This window comes from Crinia signifera, unplaced genomic scaffold (genome assembly GCF_055691185.1).
Source record: "Crinia signifera unplaced genomic scaffold, ASM5569118v1 HAP2_SCAFFOLD_83, whole genome shotgun sequence".
Taxonomy (NCBI): Eukaryota; Metazoa; Chordata; class Amphibia; order Anura; family Myobatrachidae; genus Crinia; species Crinia signifera.
In genome coordinates, this window is record NW_028142741.1 from 202,927 (window position 1) to 228,385 (window position 25,459).

The window sequence follows — 25,459 nt, forward strand, 5'->3', positions numbered from 1 at the left end:
CCTTTGGGGGGCACCCGCCAATATATCTCCCTACATTTTTCCTATGCCAGCACCCTGCCTTTTCCAGGTATATATAATAAGTTGAAAGTATTTACACAAATAGAAACACACCCATGAGCAGACCACCCAAACAGAACATTGGTCACACCACCCACATTATTAGGTGCTGGCCACCACCCCTATTATTGTGCATAATAGGTCCTTGATCATTTTTAGCTCCTGGCCCATTTAGACCTTAATCTGACACTGGCGACTGTATACGGAGAACACAATAACACAGACAGACGGTGCGGACACACAGGAAGCTGGATACTGTATACTGAGTGAGATACAAGATGGCAGCTGGATACGGAGAACACAATAACACAGACAGACGGTGCGGACACACAGGAAGCTGGATACTGTATACTGAGTGAGATACAAGATGGCAGCTGATACGGATACGGAGAAAACAATAACACAGACACATACCTCCCAACTGTCACGATTACAGTGGGACAGTCCCGATTTTCGGGTCCTGTCCCGTTGTCCCACCCGCGGCAGTCATTGTCCCACTGCGGGGGGTGGCAATCTAATAGAATAGACGCTGTGCGCACACGCACAGCGTCTATTCTCGTATGAAAATGAGGTTGCGGCTAATTAGCATAAGCCGCACCCTCATTTGCATACGCCCTGCCCCCTTTTCGGCTTCGCTGCGCGAGTGTCCCTATTTCATCATCACAGAAGTTGGGAGGTATGCAGACAGATGGCGCAGACACACAGGAAGCCGGATACTAAGTATAGTCCAAGATGGCGACTGTATACATAAAACACAATGACGTAGTGACATGGCGCACCAAATAAAATATAATAATAACACAATGACACATTTCAGGTCACTTTTCTCTTTACACACTTCTTTATATTACACTATTTCTCTGGTGTATTAGTTATGTAACAATCAGTTTTATGATAATGAATACTATTTATATGTTAAACAATTGTATTACACAAATGCCACCACCAGCCTCTGTCCTTCCCCCACTTATTCTTCTCGGGTATATAGATAATATTATCTATACAGAATATTTCCTGCTGAAAATAAATGTATAGATAATATTATCAATATATAAAAATAAAAATCAGGTTGTTTCGATGTGTCCCTCCCTTGCCACGTGCTGGGTCTCGGGACTCGAACCTGCAACCTGTGGCTCCCCGTAGCTTGGACTAATAGACACGCGCCACTGTGCCAACCAGCCAGAAGAGCCTCTCTGTGTAACTTGTAGCTCTACTGCAGTGACGTCATCCGCTCTGTGCTGCACCATCGCCACCTATTGGCAGCTGCTGGAACTACACCCGGAACGACTGTGTAATCCGGGCATACACTGAGCTCCGCTCCCGGTCATCTCGCTGCTCCTGCGGAAGTAGGGTCAGAGTGTCTGCTCCTGCCGCTGCTCCAGTGATGTGGGTCCCAGTACCTTGGATGAAAGAGGCTTTCAGAATATCAGGCTCATGGGGAGGTAAGCAGGGGGGAGGACATTTAACTCCTAGCAGGTTACTATGTGGAAGGGGGTGGGGGTCTTTTGTGTACACTTGTATAATCATGCTACAAATAAGATGTAATAACAGGCCTGGGGGGTTTGGTTACTGAAGTACTGCTGGTCTTCTGGAGGGGGGACTGGAAGTGCTGCTTTTCTACTTGGGGAGGGTTTACTGGAAGTGCTGCTGTTCTGTACGAGAGTCCCAGTCTGTATCAGGGTCTGGCATTCTGTACACAAACCGTGCATAGTCCTGGTGTGTGATTGTGTCAGCACAATACCTTTCATACTACTGGCAAGCAGTGATGGTCCCTTTAAGACTGCGCTGCATTGCTTTTTTCACCCAGCCATTTAGCTTTTGGATAACTGCAGATGCAATAATTGTTTTCATTAGTTTTAAAGTTAGCTTAAAATGATGTTTGCTTTTCTCTGATTAGCTAACTTCTTATCTTCTATGCAATAGATTGGCTGCTGGTTCATCTGTCAGGGATCTCCTTGTGGAAACATGGCGAACTTGAGAAGCCTGAAGGTGAGTGGCTAGGGAAGAGGACCATGTGACCAGTACCGTGGGAGGTATATACAGAATGTGCTGCAGGTCCCACGGAAAAGCAAGTAGCCCCCTGCACCATTCACTCTTTCATCCAAGCTTCTGCCCAATGGCTGGCAGTGTGTGTGTGTGTGTGTGGGGGGGGGGGGGGGGGGTCTTCCTGCAGATTCCCTCCAGTGGCAGACTGGTGGTGACTGTATCATAGCAGGGTGTCTGGTGACTGCACAGTCACCAATCAGCAGCATTGGTTATATCTGGGGCTCCCTCTCCCACGCTGCCTTTGTATACAGCTGGGCACCAGGACCCAGCCGTCGATATGCTTCCACAACAACCATCGATGATCACCAGCTGCACCAAGGGTGACCATCGATTGTTAACCATTAACCTGTTTGGAATCTGTATAGCAGTGATTTTTTAACTCTGCACACCAAAGAAGAATTTAAAATTTACCAAGGTACACAATCAGACCCCCACCTGCAAAAACACATTGGCTCCCCACAGGATAAATAATCAAACCCATTGGTCCCCATATGAAAAATAATAATCACACAGTCCTCACAGGTATCAAATATAAATACATTGGCCCGCACATGAAAACTAATATCACATTGGTACCTACATAAAAAAAAAAATTATCATTGTTCCCCAATGTCTCCCATGGAACACAAAATGTAAACACATTGTGCCCCAGATGAAAACAATACAATCTGTGCTAGTCTCCTCTGCTTCCACAGAACAGACTTTCTACCAGGGGGGTGTGATATAGGTGAACGCAACTAAGCCCCTTGCGGGCTAGCTGCGTGCACGGTGGCTCTCTACGCATTCTAGTCACCCTCTATGGGGGTCGTGGACCCCCACGAGGGAAAATAGCCGACAGCCATCGGGAACCCGGCTTTCGGTGTTTTGACCCCGTCCGGCACCCCTACCAGGGTGTAGAGTTAAAAATGCCCTAATGTGAACACCATAACCGTCACTGCTTACCTGTCATTATGTTCTCCTAAGGAGCTAGTGTGGACAGTATAACCGCAGGACACCTGAGCAATTCCTCCTTTTAGCTCCCTGTGACTCGTCTTTAAATCTGATTCATGTCCTATGCAATCTCCAAGCAGCTTCTTAAGCAACGGGCCCTAGAACCCAGGACTGACACGGACATCAGTAGGGATGGCCATCGCTGCAATAGTGCAAACAGCCATTGATGGTGGCATACTATGCAATGGATGATGCTTTTACCTATCGATGATCATCTTTTTAGTTTGACTGATTGGCCTATGGGCCAATCAGAACCTTGGGCTTTACGGGTGTCGGGAGCAAACTATACTCCGTGTCCTGGCCCCTTGGGGAGAAAAAAAAATGATTCAGTTATGCTTGCAATCAATGGAGGAAAATTTAGACGGCAAAAATGTAATTTCCTCCATAGTGCAGTAAACCAATCGGTAAGGTCCCTGTAAATTGGTAGCTGCATCCTCATGAATTATGCTTTAGGCCATGTATATATTGTTTTAATGTATTTATTGTATTCCTGTAATTCTTTCTACAATGAAAGTGCTGTTGTTCCAGGGCCTGGTCGGAATTGTCACTGGGGGAGCCTCGGGTCTTGGTCGGGCCACAGTGGAGCGGTTAGTGCGTCATCCTTGATTTACCAAGCACTGACGGGAGCAGCGTAGCGCAGTCTCTTGGAGAGAAATGTGCATTTGCTCCGACTGATGTAGGTATAAATAAACTAGAGATGTGCACCGAGCTCCAGGTCTTGAATTTGGAATAATGTTCTTGTTTTGGATTTATTTATTTTTAAAGAAAAAAGCTAAAATCAGGGTGGCTTCATATATCTGCTCAATGAAAGCGATCCAGCAACGTGATCTTATTCACTAACACTGCCAAGATCTCATTACAAATACAATGCTTAATGCATGGTCCCCGCAAGGACAGGGTGGTTTAAGCGTTGCATTTTGCGCTCGATGCAATTAGTCACTTGCAGCATTTAGTAAAGCTATATGCATTAAATAAGTAGCAAAGGACAGCTCTCCTGGTAAACGCTAGGAATGGTCATCGTTGCAATTTTTGTGTTTGTGGCTTCAAGAGGTTCATCTGAATAGTGATAATTGAGCATGTATTTCCCAAGCCCCCGTAGAAGTAAGTTGGTGCCTGGTAAGTCTGGCTCTTGTAACTGCCTTAATGCGACTTTTTCCATCATTTCAGTCCTGCAAAAGGATACAAAAGTTTTGGGGAAAAACGTAAGGTATATTAACTCCATTTTATAAGTTTGTTTATGCTGTAAACAGTGTCAAAACTATTATTTATTCGGGTAGTTATAGATTTGGACGCATATTCCTATATGTATGCAGATAATGCACTATGGGGCAGATTTATTAAGCTCGGTGAAGTGATAATATGGCTGGTACTTTATCACCGGCCAATCATCTTTTAATTGTGAAGTTACAGGCTTAGTTTGAAAAATGACAGGTAGGAGCTGATTGGCCGGTGATCAAGACCAGACACTTTAGCACTTCCTCAAGCTTAATAAATCTACCCCTATATACTTATGTTCTGTGACTAGCTGACTATATTAACGATTAACTTCCTTTAGAACAGATGTGACCTGACACTTGCATAATCTAAAATCTCAATCACTTGTTTGCTGATATTGCTATTAGGCCAAGTAATTCCCAGAATGGACTGCCAGCCTTCCAAAAAATGGTCCCCAACCCAGGAACTATCTCCAACTGGCCATTAACCCCTACACATACCATTTTGTTTCTTAGAATTGCAAGGACATCTCAATGAGATGTTGCCAACTCCATTGACATATATTATTTGTCTCAAAAAGCACTGTTCTGAAAGTTATAAAGATATGACCATATATGTATTTTATCCATATTAGGAAATATCATGATATAATTATGGGGAGGTTAATATTAAAATGTTATGCCTTTTTATATATTCAAGTTCTGGGGACAATGCATCAGGTATTCTGTCTTTGATACTTGCCCAGAGAGTGTCCTTTTTGCTGTCTAATGTGGGTGAGGTTTTTTTATTCAATAAAAATACTTCTTTAAGAATCGGACTCCTGATATTTCTTGCATCATGATTGTGAGGTTATCAGACTCACTGTAAATCTGTAATTACTATATTTTATTAGGTGTAGTAATTAATGTACTATTTTAGTCCGTCGGTACCCTCTTATTCTCCATAGATGTTTCTATCCCCCAAATCTGTGTGTATTTCCAGATCAGATCGCTCTTGCCCAAATATGGTCTGCCAGGAAATACCCAGGAAATAATTCACCAAAAGGTTATGTCCAATTACCATACTTTTGTTCCTGCTATCACAGGAGGGTGTTAGCTGAGGGACAATCTTCACAGGGGGTGATCCAATTCCCCTGCTACCAACAGGAAATGTTCACAGGGGGTAATCAGGACATAATGTAATCAGACTATGATTGTGTCTCTATCTTAAGCTCCTTTGTGTCAATACCAGACTTAGTGGAACCCGGCACCACAGGGGGTGATCAAATTCCCCTGCTATCAACAGGAAGGTTGTCCACAGGGGGTGACCACCACACAACGTAATCAGCTGGTTATTGTTCGTTGTATTGATACTCCCTTGCATATCTCTGGTAACTAACAGACTTACTGGAACCGACCCCAGCAGGGGGGCAGCAGCAGATGGCCAGCTGAATATTACCTGGGGGGATGTGTCTGACTCTTGGGTCCACCAATCCGAACCAAGTACCGGCCCACTGGCAGTTTAAGCCCCGTGGGAAATTGGAAGTTTTTAAAATGACTGGCACACAAGCCAGGAGGGGAAATTAATGGACTGTCCTGGACTAAGAGGTTATGCTCTGTCTAGGTATCGTGTGGACTTATATGCTATCACTGCTGTGTGGAATAAGTGATAGTTTGGTGCTTTGGACTGTGATGCTACAAGGACTTTGCTACCCGGATGTTTTTATGCTACATTTGCCTCTTTTTCCTGTCTTCATCTACTTTCGTGTGCTGTGATAAAAATAAACCATATTTTGGTTTCATCTGCTCGGTGTCTGAGTGATTGAGGAACCTCGTATCTTCACATTTGGCGGCAGCTACAGTGGGATCATTCAGACACCAACCATCGAGCACAGAAAGCGCAGAGAACAGAGGATCAGACCATATGTAAGGAAACGGAAAATGCAATAAGGTGATGTTCAGCAAGTGGGCAGGTGTCAGTCCTGTGAAAGGGAAAATGTTTCCAAGGAAAGAAAATCGATGCCTCAAGACCCCTGTAGCAGAGGAGCTCAGGGATGGAGGTTCTTCAGTGTATCGGCAGGCTGGGAAGCCGAATCTGTTATTTATTGTCAGTAAAATGCAGTATATCTGGAAGTACTGGGAAGAAGCTCAGCAGATGATCAGCGGGTGGAGAGTATCCAGCATTCAGGACAAGTTGTGTTACCTGGGGGATGCATTCCTGCACTGTAAAGGTGAGGCCACTTCTTGGAATCTGCTGGGGGAGCCAGAGTTTGTAGAATTTACAGAGGAAGTGATTGCTACAGTTACCCAGATGCTCCAAAGAGGACAATATTCTGAGGCTGAAGGACAAGTCCAGAATAAATTGATGCCCCAGATAGAACCAGAGGAAAGGTCTAGAAGGGGGCTACTGCAATCTGGGCAGACAACCGAGGGGTCTGCCACAGAATTAATTGTTACCGCAAGAGAAGGGTCGTTGTCAGGGGGGCCCCTAACTGCCCTTGAAGAAATGAGTATGGAGGAGCTGATAGCAGAATGTCAGCTGCGAGGTATACCCATCCAATCCTGCACTCGCGGGGAAATCATTCAGCAGATCCTTCACGATCAGGGAGATCCTACAAAAGCATTTACCGATTATCGGGCATGTATCCTCCATTTCGGTGCACAGTTGAGTGTGTGGGAACAATTGCAGTGTCTGGAGGAGTGCTTCGTGGTGGCAGAGGAAGAGGCGATTGATCGGGGGCTCCTGGATACCCCAGCATGGCAAGATCAGTGTCGCAGGGGGCGTGATGAAAGGCACCGTTTGCAACTGCTTCTCCCCCATCCTAGGGAGGAAGCTGCTCCGTGTTCTATACAGGGGGAGGTTATCCCCAAAGTGAAGGAGGTTATTCAGGAGGAGCTGCACTACAGCTTCCCTTTTGCTGAGATGGAAGATGAAGAGCTATTATCCTGCTGCCAGGGGATCTATGAGGACTGCGTCCAAGAAGAGATCGCCGTGGTTAGAGGAGTGTTCGACAACATCCAGGCCACAAGCATACCAGTCGCAGATGATGTCGTGCTTCAGGCTGCCCAGCATATTCAGCTGGGGAAGGAGGTTATCCTGGAGACTGAGGACTGCGCAGAGGAAGCGGCAGGTGAGACCCAGGCTTTTGAGGGGGTAGGACTGGCCTTGGACCAGCCTGCCCTGCAGCCACCAGCGGAATTGTTCCTGATGGAGGGTCCCTTCTCAGCCCTGGGCCTTGAGACCAAATGCTGTAGTGAAATTTGCCATGCCCCTAGTTTGGGTTTGAGGGAGGAAGGATGTGACAGAGTGGCGGAAGTGCCAGGGCCAGAGTCCCTATATTGGCCAGCTGTTGGGCAGCTGTTCCTTGTGCAAGAGGGGGAGGTGGAAAGTGCTCCCTGCCCCATTATGCCAGGGGCAAAAGTATTAGTACACCCTATAGGTGTACCCAGTGTAAAAGGTTACAATTTTGCAGAGGGGGGTTACCCAGCATCTGAAGAGGAGGAATTGCTAACTCACTTGTTAGTTAACATGCATAACTTATATTGTGATATTGCCCTTGCTGATTCTGCCAACCAGCCGCCTCTTCCAAGATGGGTTTGGTATGATGTCACTCTGTGGGACTCAGGTGGTGCGCCTCTATCCCAGATTCTCTGCTCTGAATCACACTACAGGTTGTTATTGGTTCCAGAACAGCTTGGTACCGGGACTACAATAGTAGGGGAAGGAATGTGAGGTTATCAGACTCACTGTAAATCTGTAATTACTATATTTTATTAGGTGTAGTAATTAATGTACTATTTTAGTCCGTCGGTACCCTCTTATTCTCCATAGATGTTTCTATCCCCCAAATCTGTGTGTATTTCCAGATCAGATCGCTCTTGCCCAAATATGGTCTGCCAGGAAATACCCAGGAAATAATTCACCAAAAGGTTATGTCCAATTACCATACTTTTGTTCCTGCTATCACAGGAGGGTGTTAGCTGAGGGACAATCTTCACAGGGGGTGATCCAATTCCCCTGCTACCAACAGGAAATGTTCACAGGGGGTAATCAGGACATAATGTAATCAGACTATGATTGTGTCTCTATCTTAAGCTCCTTTGTGTCAATACCAGACTTAGTGGAACCCGGCACCACAGGGGGTGATCAAATTCCCCTGCTATCAACAGGAAGGTTGTCCACAGGGGGTGACCACCACACAACGTAATCAGCTGGTTATTGTTCGTTGTATTGATACTCCCTTGCATATCTCTGGTAACTAACAGACTTACTGGAACCGACCCCAGCAGGGGGGCAGCAGCAGATGGCCAGCTGAATATTACCTGGGGGGATGTGTCTGACTCTTGGGTCCACCAATCCGAACCAAGTACCGGCCCACTGGCAGTTTAAGCCCCGTGGGAAATTGGAAGTTTTTAAAATGACTGGCACACAAGCCAGGAGGGGAAATTAATGGACTGTCCTGGACTAAGAGGTTATGCTCTGTCTAGGTATCGTGTGGACTTATATGCTATCACTGCTGTGTGGAATAAGTGATAGTTTGGTGCTTTGGACTGTGATGCTACAAGGACTTTGCTACCCGGATGTTTTTATGCTACATTTGCCTCTTTTTCCTGTCTTCATCTACTTTCGTGTGCTGTGATAAAAATAAACCATATTTTGGTTTCATCTGCTCGGTGTCTGAGTGATTGAGGAACCTCGTATCTTCACAATGATTGCGACAAAATAGAAGGAAATTCATTCCATACCCATTAACTTGAGCTGTGGGTCAGTAATTTAGGTCTATTATCACACTATTAACTGGACAAAAAAGTCCTACTTAGCAAACGGGCTTCGGCCTCTCCCTTCCTAGAAACTGTTAAGTCTAGGCTTATGCAACTTTTATTTTGATTAAAATCTTACAAGTTTTTGAAACCACCTCATGGTTTTTGTACTGTCACATTACTTTCAATTTTGATTACATGGGATGATCGTACTAAGGGTCATCAGCTATTTTTCAGCAGGCTCCAGCAGGAACTGAGGCCCTTATTCTAGTTCACTCTTTCTGACAAAATATTTCTTAGATGGACAAACCATGTGCACTGCAGGTGAGGCAGGTATAAAACCCCACCCAAATCTAATTATCTCTGCACAAGTAACACCTGCCCACCTGCAGTGCACATGGTTTTGTCCATCTAAGAAATATTTTGTCAGAAAGAGTGAACTAGAATAAGGGCCTCAGTTCCTGCTGGAGCCTGCTGAAAAATAGCCCTGGTCTTAAGGCCTATATGCAATTTGGGTCCGATTTCATCCGATTCTGGTGTTCCCGTGTGCAATGGAGGTGGAGATACGTACATGTATTCCTGCCGCCAGGTCTGCCCCTCTCCTCGCGGCAGGAAACTGGGATCTCGTGATAAATCTCTTGTAGTAGTACCGCAGGCTCCCAGCTGCTCAAGGGGAATTCAGTGCGAGTTCCCCCACAGAAGTCGAGTAGGGTATGGGACCCTTAAGGTTTACAAGGATAAGTGTTTTAGGAGTCTTTTTCTTGCTATTCTCCCCCCATCATGGCCTATGTTATTCTATTGGGGTATTTCAATTAATGTTTTGTATGTTTCCTAATGTTTTCATTGTGATTTTTAACTATTGATAATGAACAGTCTATGAAAAAACTAACAAACAGTCCCTTTATAATCCGAGGAAAGTGCCTAAATCTTCCAACCACTTCACCCCCTCACCCGGCCGAACGCTAACCCCCCCCCCCCCCCCCCCCCTTGCACACTTCCTATCAGGATATTCCAGCAGTTGGGATTCAGACACCGGCTGTTAGCTGGAACGCTGGCATCGGGATTCTGACTGCCAGTATCCCACCCACCGTGATATTAATCATCTCTCAAATCCGAGAAGCAGTGAAACCAGTGCTAGTTTATATACATTGAGCTTTATATGGTAAAGAAAAGGCATATATGTGAGAAGGTATAAATGCAAGCACGATCTAGACCACGTGTATTGGTATTTCTTCCTCGATTCCATATGAGACTGTCCAAACAGTCCGTGCAGCAAACAAATTTGGGTACTTATGTAGTATCTGGGCGCCCGATTTTTTGATTGAATGCCTTAAGTTAAGGCATCAAAGGATTTTTATGGTCTGCAGAGTACTGGCGCAAGGGTGTTTGAGCTGATATGTTTAAAAAGAATCTGGACCCGTGAAGGGAATATAATGACCAGAAAATTTTATTGTACACACAATTAAAAACAATTTAAAAAACAATAAAAAGTGCAAGTGCCAATTTTTTACAAAAGTGCAAATGCAATACATATACAGTGAATGTATACACAAAAAACGGGGACAGATAGGGTATGGATCTCACCATACCACGTCTGAAGAAGGAGTTATCTCCGAAACATGTTACGCGGGATGCTAATACAGTGACTGGAGACTTTCCATCTGATACCTGGTATTGATCAAGCCTGTGCGGTGGTGCACCCAGCTGCTGATGACCCGATTTTTCCATAGGATTCAATGTTAAAATTAACTGAGTCCATTTGGGCATGGGCATGGACTATCCAAGTGGGCATGGAGTTGGATACAAACCTGTGGCGAGCGTAGCGAGGCGAGCGGACGGTATTCTGTGTCCCCTCGCGGGGCTCGCCACACTTCGGGCTCGGTGGCTCGCTACGCTCGCCACAGGTTTATATCCAACTCCATGCCCACTTGGATAGTAGGGGTATGAAAAGGACCCCTTTTCCCATTGAATTCCATGTTAAAATGGACTCATTCCATTTTAACATTGATTCCTATGGAAAAATCGGGTCATCGCATCGCATCTGATTGTATGCCTTAACTTAATCCGATTTGGTCGCATGCGATCCGATCCGATTTCTAAATCTGGCGCCCAGATACTACATAAGTACCCAAATTTGTAGATGAATGGGAAAGATCCACTGGTATTCAGAATGTTCCTAGGTGAATGGCAAAGTCCATTTCAGTAACAGGAGTCCAGGTACAATGTTAATGAAACAGGAGTCCAGGTACAATGTTAATGCATTACTCTGGGCTATGGTGACTCAGCTTCCTCAGGAGAAAGTCCCAATTAAACACTACCTGTCTGATTTTTATTTTTCAGCCCAAATAATCCCGCTTACCTCTCCTTAGTGGAAAATCACTTTTTTCTCTCTGCAAGATGCTGATACAGGGTCAGGTTGAGAAAGGGCAGAGCAGCCCAGACCATCCAGTTCTGCACATTTACAGGGCTACAGTGGCCGATGACCATTCAGACAGTTTGACAGGTCCCCAACTTGTCTCTCTACACTCCTGTCTGTCACATCCAATCAGCAGCTGTTCCCATTTTAATGGGCCACTGGTTGCCTAAAGGTGCCCATACACGTTACAATTATTGTATACAATATTGTATACAATATCGCATCTCATCCGATCTCGGTTTTGCGATGACATCAGATGAGATGAGATCTAGTACAAAAAGTATGTGCTGAACATACTTTTTGTACTAGATCTCATCTCATCTGATGTCATCGCAAAACCGAGATCGGATGAGATGCGATATTGTATACAATATTGTATACAATAATTGTAACGTGTATGGGCACCTTTAGACGGCCATTGTCTCACATAGCAGACATTGACTGGATCAGTCAGAAGACAACTTTATAGACCCAAACTCTGAGATCTGACTCCACTAAGATGATGTTTTGTTTCATTCCCAATTCCGAGTCTGGAAGGACAACGTGCCGGCACTCGGATCTGCTCCGGAAGTCCTGAGTTCGGGTGGGTTTGGTTCCAGGAAATCAAACCTGCTCATCTGTAATATAGATATGTCTCACCTAAGGTGTACTTGTGAAGCTGGTGGCCATATTAAATCTTTTAAAGGACCATGTTTGACTTTAACAACAAACAAAGTTTGCCTGCTTCCACTTTTAAATAAAAACATGCAACCTCTTTTTATACATAAATGTTTTTAATATTTTTTATTTTTTTTTGCGTCAATATTAATCTGTTGTGTGATTTGCTTTCTGCCGGTAATTGAATGTAGGTGACCTCAGAGTCCGATGTGACAAATGCGTTGGAGGTGGCCCGTTCCAAGTTTGGAGGAGTGAATATTGTGGTGAACTGCGCTGGGATTGCCGTAGCTATAAAAACCTACAACAAAAGCAAACAGAGGCCACACAGTTTGGAAGATTTCCAGAGGGTCATAAATGTAGGTTTAAACGATATTAGAACTTGATTTTCTATTTTCTCTGTTTGTATAAGCTATTGGGTACTTGTTTCCTAGCACGGCCACACCGATTCAGATCGGGGCGGTCGTGTCGGAAAAATCGGGTCGATCGCATCGCATGCGATTTGGTCGCATGCGATGCGATCGACGCGACCGACCGATTTTTGACCCGATTTTTTTCATTGAATCCAATGTAAATTGGGTCCCTGGGACCCAATTTTACATTGGATTCAATGAAAAAAATTCCCAACCCCCCCAAATTTAAGCGCGTTAACCCCAGGCCACGATAGACGCCAACCCGAAGCGTGGCGAGCGCAGCGAGCCCGCGTGGGGCGGCGGTACGCGTCCTCCAACCTTTTCATGCCCTACTATCCACGTCGGCGTGGAGTGAGAATAGAATAGTGTGGCGAGCGCAGCGAGCCCCGCGAGGGGACGCGGATACCTTCACAGGTAAACGCGTCCCTTCGCGGGCTTCACAGGTGTCCGCGTCGCCACGGACACCTGTGAAGCCCGCAAGGGGACGCGTATAACTGTGAAGGTATCCGCGTCCCCTCGCGGGGCTCGCTGCGCTCGCCACGCTTCGGGCTCGGTGGCTCGCTGCGCTCGCCACACTATTCTATTCTCACTCCACGCCGACGTGGATAGTAGGGCATGAAAAGGTCGGAGGACGCGTACCGCCGCCCCTCGCGGGCTCGCTGCGCTCGCCACGCTTCGGGTTGGCGTCTATCGTGGGGTGACGACGGGGACATCTATAATGTGAAATGGGTCATATTGGCCCATTTCACATTTTTTCACATTTTTACAGCATTTCAATGTTAAAAATTTTTTTAACATTGAAGCCTATGCAAAAATCGGGTGCATCGCGTCGCATCGCGTCGGGACCAATGTTAATGGTCCCGACCGACGCGATGCCCCCGATATTGTCTCCTAGCCGGCAAAATGGACCTGATTTCAAAAGAAATCGGGTCCATCGGGGGTAATCGTGTCCCTTAATTAAGGGACACGATTACTTAAGATTGTGGCCGTGCTAGGAAACAAGTACCAGCTATTGTATTAAAACCTGTATTTTGGAAGAATTTCTACAGTTTTCAATCATTTTGAGTGTGAACAAATAATGGGCCTGATTCAGACCCGATCGCAGGGCGGCCGATTATCGGACCACTGCACATGGTATGCGGTTAACATGCGCAAGGTCCCCCTGGGAATGAATACAGTCTGTATCAAGGCCAATATACGCTGCAGCATCAAACATCAACTTGGATAATTTAGCGATTAAATTACATTAGTACTGGTTTTTGGTGGTAAGATAAAAGGGGATGCGGTCAATATGCCGGCGGTCGAAATATCGACGCTGCAATGCCGGCACTTTGTCCACGACCCCCATAGAGGGAGAATAAAATAGTGTGCCGAGCCTTGTCGGCATTGCTGCATCGGTATTCCGACCGCCGGCATATCATACCGATAAACGTTGTTGAGTTATATTTTATTTGCTGTTCTCTTAGGTGAACATTGCCGGAACTTTTAATGTTATTCGTCTAGCGACAGCAGAGATGGTGAAGAATGAGCCAGATGTTGATGGACAGAAAGGAGTCATCATTAATACAGCCAGCATCGCTGCCTTTGATGGACAGGTCAGGCGCTTCTTTTTATGTAATGACCTAAAATTTTGGAGTATGAGAAAGATGTGTTGTGTCATCTGTATGTATTTGTGTGTTGGATACATTCCTCCTACAGTAAATGGAGGGTCTGTCTCTGAGTTGACCTAGAGCGGTGGCAATTCCAGCTAGAAGAAATCCATGCGACTATCCCCCTGCATTCAGCGACCATGACATCTCTGCAGCCTTCAGCTTGTGACAGCGGCATCATTACATTCCTCTGCATCTGCCCCAACCCATTCCTTCATGCGGGAGATCCTCCTGAAACCTCTAAACAGGCTGCAGCTTTGTATACATGGTCAGGGGACACTTATACTATGTGCAGACACCTCACTACCAACCAGTGAGGCCCATTCATCCTTATATCAGGAGATACCGGTGCTTATGATTCCAGTTGCTTGTAATCGCTTTCGGTTGTGTACATAGGGGTAAGGTCGACACATGAAATAGGTAGACCTGGGTCGGAAAGTCAATACAATTGGTACATTTGGTCGACAGTCAAAAGGTCGACATGAGTTTTTCAAGTTTTTTTTGTTTTGTTCCGCAATTCGGCATAAGTCTACATGAACCCCATATCAGTGTACCGCGTCCCTTCACATGGCTCGCTGCACTTGCCATGCTTCGGATCCTATTATATTCCCCTTCCACGCCCTAGTGGATGGTCGGGTATGAAATACCGCCTGTCGGCACAAGTCGGCTAAAAAAAAAAGTGAAAAACTCATGTAGACTCTCCCATTGTCGACCTAATGCTTGCGTAGACCTAAGACCTGTCAACTGTTAGTGGACGACCTAATGTATGTTGACCTTTTATAGTGTCAACCTAGCGGCTGTATCCCGTACACAGATGCGGACTCTTTAACCTTTTACATCTGCAAACTATTCCTTGTGCAGATTGTGATAGTGATTTGTGTGCACATTACACAGCTGCAATGTATTTATTTTTTGTGGACTTTGGACTTGCTAATCATGTCAAGTGAAGTGAGGCAAACGCTCACATCACATCCACCAGCGCCATGGCAACTGCATACATATACTCAGCTTTGGTGCAAAAACATAGGGCCTAATTCAGACCTGGTCACTCATCTGCAAAGTTGCAGATGACTGCAACTAGATAGCCGCCGCCGAGACAGACAGAAAACCTGCGCAAATCTGTGAGTTCCAGTCTGTGTACATGTGAGTAAGTCTGACCCTTCTACAGTTCGGCGACAGGCAGACCGAAGCACGCACTGGCGTCACACATCCTCCCTTAAAACGCCTGGGCAGGCCTGCATTTTTCTTTTTGGACACTCGGTTAAAAAAAAAAATTCGGTTACCACCCCCCAAACGCCAGCTTCCTGTCAATCCAGTTTGCTATTTGCGCATGCGCACTACGATTTGCGCACGTGAATGTCATTCCATGATCAAACGGATTGCAAATTCGCACAACAGCGATCAACTTTGAATCAGGCCCATAGACTTCCGAAATGAGTGTCTGATCATGAAGAGTGGACGCGCCAATAGAGACACTGGAGGCGTGTTTCTCTATGTACATGATCTCATCTGATTATGGAAACTGGATTGACACGCCTTTCTGCTTGCCGACATTCCCTGTTTCCTACCTTAAACAATGCCTTCCTGTCAATAACTGCGCTGAAATTCTCAGCGAGAGCGGCATAGCAACTCTACCGCGGTGCATGTACAGTCTACCATTAATTGCTCAGTCTTGTGGACATTGACCATGTATTCAAGCTGGAATTGGGCCCTGTGTGTATTGTGTTTTCTCCTTTGGACTCTTTAGCAAACAAAGCACTTTTTTTTTTTTTTTTTTTTTTCAAATGGACAAAACCATGCTGCACTGTAGGTGGGGCAGATGTGTGACCTTTCTATATTCCAATAGGTATTGCTTCTCTATTTGCTATAAGTCACGGGAGAAAGGTCAGAATCCACAATATATTCGAACAGGTTTATTACAACCGAATTATAATTAACATTAACACATTCATTTACCATAACAATAGTAACACCAGAGTAACCTTTTTATTGTACTGCAATATAAGTTGGTTGCTCCGACATCGGGCTTCTTTACCTATGAACACAATGTCAGTTAAACAATATGAACATCAGTTTTCGCAACAGTATGTGCCTGCATTCCTATGCTTTACTCCTATTCTACACTAAGGTTTCCTTAGAACAATTAAATAATATGATAATCCTTGAACTATTCGATTGCTACTAAGACTCTCTGTCCACAGTGGAATAGGCACAATAATATACCTCTCTGGCTATACTTAGGTTATTGCGCAATAACTTAACACTTACTATATATAACTAAAAGCGCTTTATCTCTTTACACAGTGTCTCTCCCCGTGGCCACTGTCCTGATGAACACAAGTCCTAGTCGAGGTTCTGGCAATACCTGCAGGTAAGTAAGTTTCTTTCCTTAGTATTAGTTAGTAGTTGTCTATCACTGTCCCTCTCTCTCTTCTAGGACTGTAGGGGTTAGCTGTCTAGCCTTTCACTATCCTCCTTCTCCACTTTTCCGCTAGGTTCACAGAGGAGTCCCCTGGCAATGCTACTGCCGGGTTTTGCCTCTGGCTATTGTTTACAGTTACATCCTTGGGTGCCTGCTGGGGCTGTAGCGCTGTTATAAGGCGTCCCCTGACTTAGAGAAAGCCGGGTTTAGCCGTGTGATATTGCCTGTGGTTAAGTTAGAGACAGGTGTAGGGAGTCGCTGGTTTACTAGGCACACTATAGGCTGAATGGGGGTGGCAGGGAAGACTTCCCCGGTATCTTCCAGGAGCAATGACCGAGACTTAGTATTGTGATTGTTGCTACAGGCGTCCCCTGACTTCCATGAAGCCGGGTTTAGCCGTATTAGGACTGATGTCACTGATATGGAGGCGGGTGTAGGGCGTTGCGGATTCACTATATGTACAGTCTGGCTGACCGGGGGCGTGTGGAGCACTCACCACATTACTGGCTTAGCGCAATGGCGGCGCCGCCTCCAGCTCCGCCTTCCTCCGATCTCCGCCTCCGCTATGACGCACCCCTCACTTCCCGTTGCCTCCGTCCATCCGACTCCGTCACTGCTGTTGCCGGTCGGGGCGCGGTGAATCTCTGCTCCCCTCACGCCGGGCTTCGGGATTCCGGGTAAGGCTAACTCCGTCTCTCTACCGACCGTGCCTCTCCGCTTCCCTGTCTCCCCAAAAACTCTGCTGCGACACCAAAACCGTCCTCCTCATCCGGGTTCCCCGTCAACTGCCTCCCAGCTCGTGTTAGTTCACCGGCCTCTCCTCCTGCCACGCTCCAGACAACTTTATTGCCCATGGACGCTGTACATTAACCCGTCCCCAGTCTGACTCTCCTAGTGACTTTCATCCCAGCAGGTCATCCTGCTGCACTATGCCGCCATAGTTTCCTTTTACATGGCTATGTCCCTTAGTTCTTGTATACTCTGCTAAGGGCATATTTCTGGCAGTAATACATCACATTACACCAATATCGTCCATGAGACACACCGCCTTCAGTCCTTATAAACATGTATATACCCTGAGTAGGGGCCGGGAAGGGTACATTAAGCAGAGGATATCACATTCTTCCCCTCTAACAATTAGCATGTCCTCATGCACAAAAAAAAACATTACAGGTTATTTACATTACTGAAACACCATTCCAACATGAGTGATGTCTTATACATTAATCTCGATACCTAGAAGGCAGAACCCCTTTATTACTTCGTTCCGACCTTCTTGGTTCTGGTACGGCATCTCCAGATAATGTCTCCTCTGGGACGTGATGTATCGGGGTGATTTCATTATCATGACCGGGCGGTTCAGGAGAAACAGCGTCCCCAGCTGCTCTGACCCGAGTGTCAGATAGGGAGCGTGGATAACTGGAGCAAGCTCCTCGCATGGGCCAAAACAGCGTCAGGATATGGTCGAAAGATGCCCAAGCTTGACTTGTAGACGTGGACACATTCTCTGGTGTACAGCTACCAGCTTCTTCCCTCCTGTCTGCACTATCTATTGGAAGCTGTGGGGAAGGGCATCGTTTCAGTTGATTGCGGTGTACCAGCCAGGAACCACCTCCATTTGCTTTTGTGATTTCGTAAGTGTTTACTTCTGGATACGGAATGGCCACCACTCTGTACACGTCAGATTCCCAAAAGGGTTCCAGTTTTGACGACCTTTGATTCTTCCTCTTCCACATTAACGCTCCCACTTCCAGTCTGTCAGCGTTGGCCGACTCGTTATAGGCCTTTGCCTCTGACGAGCCTGATCCATATTTATCTGTACTACTCTATAAGCACTCTCTAATCGTTGTCGATGTTCTTTCACCCATGAACTCTGAACCCCATCTTCCGCTAGCATGTCCGTGGGTACGCCTATTTGCAGGTCGGCCGGTATTCTCCCCTCCCTTCCGAAGAGTAAATAGAAAGGCGTGTACCCCGTGGAACTATGTTCTGAATTATTATAAAGAAATGTCAGCTCAGGTAACAACATGGGCCACTCCTTTCTTTCCGGAAATGGGATTGCCCGTAGCATTCTGATGATGTTTTGATTCATTCGCTCGCAGAGCCCATTACATTGGGGGTGATATGCAGTTGTGCGCAGCTTCTTGCAGCCATACAAATTGCAAAGTTCATGGAATAACTTAGACTCGAAGGCCGAGCCCTGGTCGGTGAGGATTTGGTCTGGGAAGCCATAGGGCCTTATGAATGCTCTCCACAGGATTTCTGCCGTGACTTGTGCGGTCACATCTTTGACTGGTAATGCCACCACAAACTTGGAAAAATGATCTATGATGGTGATGGCGTACTGGTAGCCTGATCTGCTGTGCTCCAACTTTACGTGATCGATTGCAACCAGCTCCAGCGGCCTAGTGGTGACTATAGAGTGTAGTGGAGCCCTCTGCTGTGATGTTGGCTGTTTCTTTAGGGAACAATTAGTACACGCTGCACACCAACCCTCTATGTCGGCTTTCATCCCGATCCAGTAGAAGTGCCTTCGCAATAAACTCTCAGTTTTTTGCACTCCGAAATGACCCGATTGGTCGTGGTAGGCTTGTAATAACTTTGTTTTTTTTTCCTTCGGCACTACAATCTGTGCCACTGGACGATGGGTCTGTGGGTGTACGCTACACCGAATCAAAAGTCCCTTCTGAATTTTGAACTTATCCCGTTGACGGAGCAGTTTAATCAATTCCGGATCAGATCGTTGCCGCTCCTCTTTATTTAACACCTTGTTGTTGACCAGCAGATGTTTTAACGTGGACAGGAGGACACTGTTGGTCTGTATCTCTTTCCAATCTCCTTCAGTGTCAGAGGTGATGAGACACTGCAGGGAAGTCGCAACCAGGTTGGAGGTGCGGGCAAGGTTTCCGTGGGCCCCCAATGATGTGCAAAGAAACCCCGTTGTATGGTGGTAACAGGAGACCCGGTATCTAATAAAGCGGCCACTTCCTTTCCCCCAATAGTGATTGGTACCACAGGGCAATGTCCAATATAGTGGCCACACCACTCTTCCGATGAGGGACCTTGATCTATTGCGGCCCCCGAGGATCGGTCTCCATCCTCGGGGGTTGTGTGTTTAACGCCTCTTCCCCGCGACACACTCTCTCTATATGACCGCTCAGTCCACATTGTCTACAAATTGGGCGACCTTGAGGGTCGAAACGATCCGTAGGGCGGCGTCCTCTACCCGGTGGAGCCGTCCTCCAATCATTCCGCCCTTGCCTGTTACTTGGACGCCACTCCTGTTCGAACCACTGGTTATTACTCCTCTGGGTCAGCTTTTGCAGTTCTCGTTTAATCTCGTTCACGCTGGTAGCAAGATCTTCGACCTGACCTTTCAACGTATGATTTAGATCGGTAGACGGGGCCTGGGCATTTTGAGGTATCGCCGACCTTCTTTTCCCGCTGTCCGTCGCCAGTACACTACTCTCTCCCACTGTGGCTTCTTGAAATCCTGGTAACTCAGGAAACTCTACTTCCTTTGGTCGTATTTTCCCTAACACTTTGATAGCAATACCCTTGAACTCTTCAAAGGATTTTTCATTGTTCTGCATTCGCAACATTTTTAATTGGATTTTTATCCCCTCATTGTTGACTCCTTCAATGAATTGGGTTATCAGGGCCGCATTGTCCTCTTCGTCTTCCTCTACATAGTTTTTTCCTTGTACCTCACGTAATGCCTCCTGCAAGGCCAGGGCAAAATCTCTCAGAGTCTCTCCCGTTTTTTGTTTTCTGTTGTAGAATCGGCTTTTCCGTTCATGAGGTGTGCTGGTGTCAAAGGTTATTGCCAGTTTCTCAAATATTTGTTCTGCAGTTAGTTTTTGTTTAGTTGGCCAAGCTGATACTTCTCTTTCTGCCGCTCCCTTCAATTGTCCCAATAGGATTTCCACCTGTTGTTGATCCCCCGGACGATATAGTTGGAATGTAGATCTTATCCTTTTTCTAAAAGCTCGGAACAGACTTCCATCTCTGTCATCTTCTTCTCCCGAATACATCGGTAGCCATGGAGCGCCAAAGTAATACGGGAGCGTCATGGGATTCGTTCCTGAACCCATGGGCTCCGTTTGTGCGCTTGATGAGACTCCTGCCCCTTCCTCTTGTTCATTAGCCGACATCTTTTCTTTGCTCGATCCTGTTCTTGTAACGCCAAATGTGACCTTTCTATATTCCAATAGGTATTGCTTCTCTATTTGCTATAAGTCACGGGAGAAAGGTCAGAATCCACAATATATTCGAACAGGTTTATTACAACCGAATTATAATTAACATTAACACATTCATTTACCATAACAATAGTAACACCAGAGTAACCTTTTTATTGTACTGCAATATAAGTTGGTTGCTCCGACATCGGGCTTCTTTACCTATGAACACAATGTCAGTTAAACAATATGAACATCAGTTTTCGCAACAGTATGTGCCTGCATTCCTATGCTTTACTCCTATTCTACACTAAGGTTTCCTTAGAACAATTAAATAATATGATAATCCTTGAACTATTCGATTGCTACTAAGACTCTCTGTCCACAGTGGAATAGGCACAATAATATACCTCTCTGGCTATACTTAGGTTATTGCGCAATAACTTAACACTTACTATATATAACTAAAAGCGCTTTATCTCTTTACACAGTGTCTCTCCCCGTGGCCACTGTCCTGATGAACACAAGTCCTAGTCGAGGTTCTGGCAATACCTGCAGGTAAGTAAGTTTCTTTCCTTAGTATTAGTTAGTAGTTGTCTATCACTGTCCCTCTCTCTCTTCTAGGACTGTAGGGGTTAGCTGTCTAGCCTTTCACTATCCTCCTTCTCCACTTTTCCGCTAGGTTCACAGAGGAGTCCCCTGGCAATGCTACTGCCGGGTTTTGCCTCTGGCTATTGTTTACAGTTACATCCTTGGGTGCCTGCTGGGGCTATAGCGCTGTTATAAGGCGTCCCCTGACTTAGAGAAAGCCGGGTTTAGCCGTGTGATATTGCCTGTGGTTAAGTTAGAGACAGGTGTAGGGAGTCGCTGGTTTACTAGGCACACTATAGGCTGAATGGGGGTGGCAGGGAAGACTTCCCCGGTATCTTCCAGGAGCAATGACCGAGACTTAGTATTGTGATTGTTGCTACAGGCGTCCCCTGACTTCCATGAAGCCGGGTTTAGCCGTATTAGGACTGATGTCACTGATATGGAGGCGGGTGTAGGGCGTTGCGGATTCACTATATGTACAGTCTGGCTGACCGGGGGCGTGTGGAGCACTCACCACATTACTGGCTTAGCGCAATGGCGGCGCCGCCTCCAGCTCCGCCTTCCTCCGATCTCCGCCTCCGCTATGACGCACCCCTCACTTCCCGTTGCCTCCGTCCATCCGACTCCGTCACTGCTGTTGCCGGTCGGGGCGCGGTGAATCTCTGCTCCCCTCACGCCGGGCTTCAGGATTCCGGGTAAGGCTAACTCCGTCTCTCTACCGACCGTGCCTCTCCGCTTCCCTGTCTCCCCAAAAACTCTGCTGCGACACCAAAACCGTCCTCCTCATCCGGGTTCCCCGTCAACTGCCTCCCAGCTCGTGTTAGTTCACCGGCCTCTCCTCCTGCCACGCTCCAGACAACTTTATTGCCCATGGACGCTGTACATTAACCCGTCCCCAGTCTGACTCTCCTAGTGACTTTCATCCCAGCAGGTCATCCTGCTGCACTATGCCGCCATAGTTTCCTTTTACATGGCTATGTCCCTTAGTTCTTGTATACTCTGCTAAGGGCATATTTCTGGCAGTAATACATCACATTACACCAATATCGTCCATGAGACACACCGCCTTCAATCCTTATAAACATGTATATACCCTGAGTAGGGGCCGGGAAGGGTACATTAAGCAGAGGATATCACAGATGTAACGTGGGAACCAACCCCCAGTGCTGTGAGGCAGTAATACTAACCATTACATCGTCCATGCTGCTGTTTTTGTTCCTACACAATTGTTAAGTTCTGGGTAGCACAGTAATCTGTCCCTCTCCCCCTCTAATTCTTGTGTTCAGCTAAGAACATGTAAGACATGGGTCTTCAACCTGTGGCCCCCCAGATGTTGTGAAACTACATGTTCCAACATGCATTGCCACATTTTTTTCCTATGAGAGCATACCAAAACTGTCAGTGCATGCTGGGACATGTAGTTCTACAACATCTGGAGGGCCACAGGTTGAAGACATGTGATGTAAGATAAATGTGTAACTGGTGATTGCACAAGGAAGCAGGTGGAGATCCTGAGGTCCAACGGCACCGTGCTCCTCTCTGGCGTAGTGTGATTTCCCAGCATGGTTTATTTTATATGTATATGAAATTGCCTACTTCTGGTTATTTGTAATGTGTCACATGAGCTTTGCTGTATTGGTCACATTGTGTACTGTTGCAGGTTGGACAGGCGGCCTACTCTGCCTCCAAAGGGGAAATTGTAGGAATGACCCTCCCTATCGCTCGAGATCTGGCTCCACTTGGCATCAGAGTCGTGACAATCGCTCCTGGTACTTTCCTTTTTATATCTGTTTTACTTGCATAAATGTGACCTGCTAGGGCAGGGAAGGGGAACCATTGGCCTTCAACTGTTGTTAAACTACACATACAAGAATGCCGTGCAACTATTGAGCATTGTCAAAAAGCAAAACTGTAGCAGAGCATGCTGGGATGTTTACTTCAGCAACAACTGGGAGCCAAAGGTTCCCCATCCTTGCACTAGGGAACCATTTGTTTATACTACCTGATGCCTACACATAGTGAAGGCAGCCATTTTGTGTCCAGCACTAATGTTCTTGGGAATGATGCCTAGTCATACATCTATGACCAGCCCTACATGGATAGTAGTTGGGGGATTCTTCATTGAGGTCATTTATTGCTGGCAATAAAGTTACGTTTGCCAGGCATCCTTGTGATTCCCCCCCCCCCTCAACTTATTCATATGGGACACCTGTAGTAAAGAAAGAGGGTCCCAATTATACAGATAAAAGTAGTTTACATAAAGTGGCAGCAGCCATTTTATTTCTTAAGCAACTCTTTATGCAATTGCAGCCAGGAAATTCACTACAAACTATAAAATCTGATTAGAGTTTTTGTGAAATAGAATGCATTACCACACAAAATGGCTGCCTATGTTGTGTCTGTGACTGATGCTCTCTGTGAGACTGTTACAGCTGAGGAAGCCTGATACAGATGTGTTTGCAGTGCTAACAAAGCAGCAGCAAACTGTGAGGCAGCCGCCTACAAGCGAACAAATGTCCACCAAAGCCATCACAACATGCTCGGCAACTGAGTGCGAGTGGTCCCATTGTGCCTTCATGGCTGTTCAAGAATATACATGGGAGTTGTGATGGCGCCATTTTTTGTATGCATATAAGATCGCCTTCTTTTTGCAGACACTCCCCGCTATCTCCGTGACTGAGTTTTCACTGCGAGCAGCATTGCAAGTTTACCTTGGTGCCGTGTGCTGTCTCCCTGTTGTACACTTCCTCCTTAGTCAATACTAGATATGAGTGACTTTTTTCGTTGTGCTGTTCTTACTCTAGGATTCTTACTCTAAATTATTAATAATGACCCTTTTTTCTTGTGAGGCGTTATGGAGTCTGGTCCCCCCCGCTAAAGCCCCATACACACTGGGTGATTTTGAGTTTAAAGCAGCTCAGTTTGTTGTACCAGCTGCTTTCCGCTCCAAAGCGGCCTAGTGTGTACGGGAGAGTGGTGATGCGCGCTCTGGCATCATCGCCAGCCGCGCCACTCATCTGCTGGTATTACCAGCAGATGAGACAGGGTGGACATCTTTCAATAGCGTCCGACTATGGAAAGCTGTCCACGCCCTGGAGAAATCACTGGGCAGGGGGAAATCGCTTGGTGTGTATGCACTTTGCTTGAACACCGTTGGCTTATTTAGTACCTTCAATTTTTATATTTAAACATCTGTTCTCAAGTATGAATATTGCAAAAACCTAGACAGCTAGTGAGCCTTGGGGACCAATATTGGAAAACACTTTTTTTTTTTTGTGTAAGATTTTTCTGTGCTCCGGAACACTGCAAAATGTCACCGAATATTCTGTCTTTCCAGGCTTGTTCGCAACCCCTCTCCTCCTTGGGCTCCCTGAGAAGGCAAGAGAATTCCTGGCCAAGCAAGTACCTTTCCCCAGCCGACTGGGCCACCCTGAAGAGTATGCCCACCTGGTACAAACCATTGTAGAAAACCCCATGTTGAATGCAGAAGTCATTCGTCTGGACGGTGCCCTTCGTATGCAGCCTTAAGAAAGTTAGAATCTTACGGGGAACCACCAAACCTTCCGTCCACGTCTTAAAGCATTGCTACCGGGTTACACAAGGAGTTGTAAGGCTATTGTGGCATTGATGCCAGGAATGTACCCAGAAATCTATCACTAGATTATTCTAGAAGATGTGGAAGGCCAGCCAGATTTTCTGGAACTGTGATTTTGACCTAATTCTGTTTATGCGGTTTGTAGGATAAAATTAGTTTTCTGATTATCGGATGCTTCTGCTCTTTGATTCATTTTGTTCTTCTCATTGAACATAACAAGTGTTCATTTAGTGTGGGTGGAAATGCATAAGGAACGTCATGTGATACATAACACCAATGGAAACAAATAAACTATGGAAATACATCAGATAACCAAGGTGCATTTTTTTTTTTTAACAATTTTATTTACAGTTTCTTATATAGCGCACACATATTCGGCAGCGCTTTTACAGAGAATATTTGAACAATCACATCAGTCCCTGCCCCAGTGGAGCTTACAATCTATATTCCCTACCACATGTACGCACACATACAGACATTCTAGGGTTAAG

At 46.1% G+C, this 25,459-nt stretch overlaps 1 pseudogene across 1 annotated transcript; it reads left to right on the forward strand.

The window, feature by feature from the left end:
* The first annotated feature begins 1,344 nt into the window (after positions 1–1,344).
* On the forward strand, positions 1,345–25,137 carry LOC146056587 (3-hydroxyacyl-CoA dehydrogenase type-2-like; annotated as a pseudogene). Its single transcript, XR_014469359.1, has 7 exons — positions 1,345–1,499; positions 1,981–2,046; positions 3,622–3,769; positions 12,312–12,476; positions 13,997–14,125; positions 23,034–23,142; positions 24,711–25,137. The product of XR_014469359.1 is annotated as a 3-hydroxyacyl-CoA dehydrogenase type-2-like (transcript).
* The last annotated feature ends 322 nt before the right edge of the window (positions 25,138–25,459 follow it).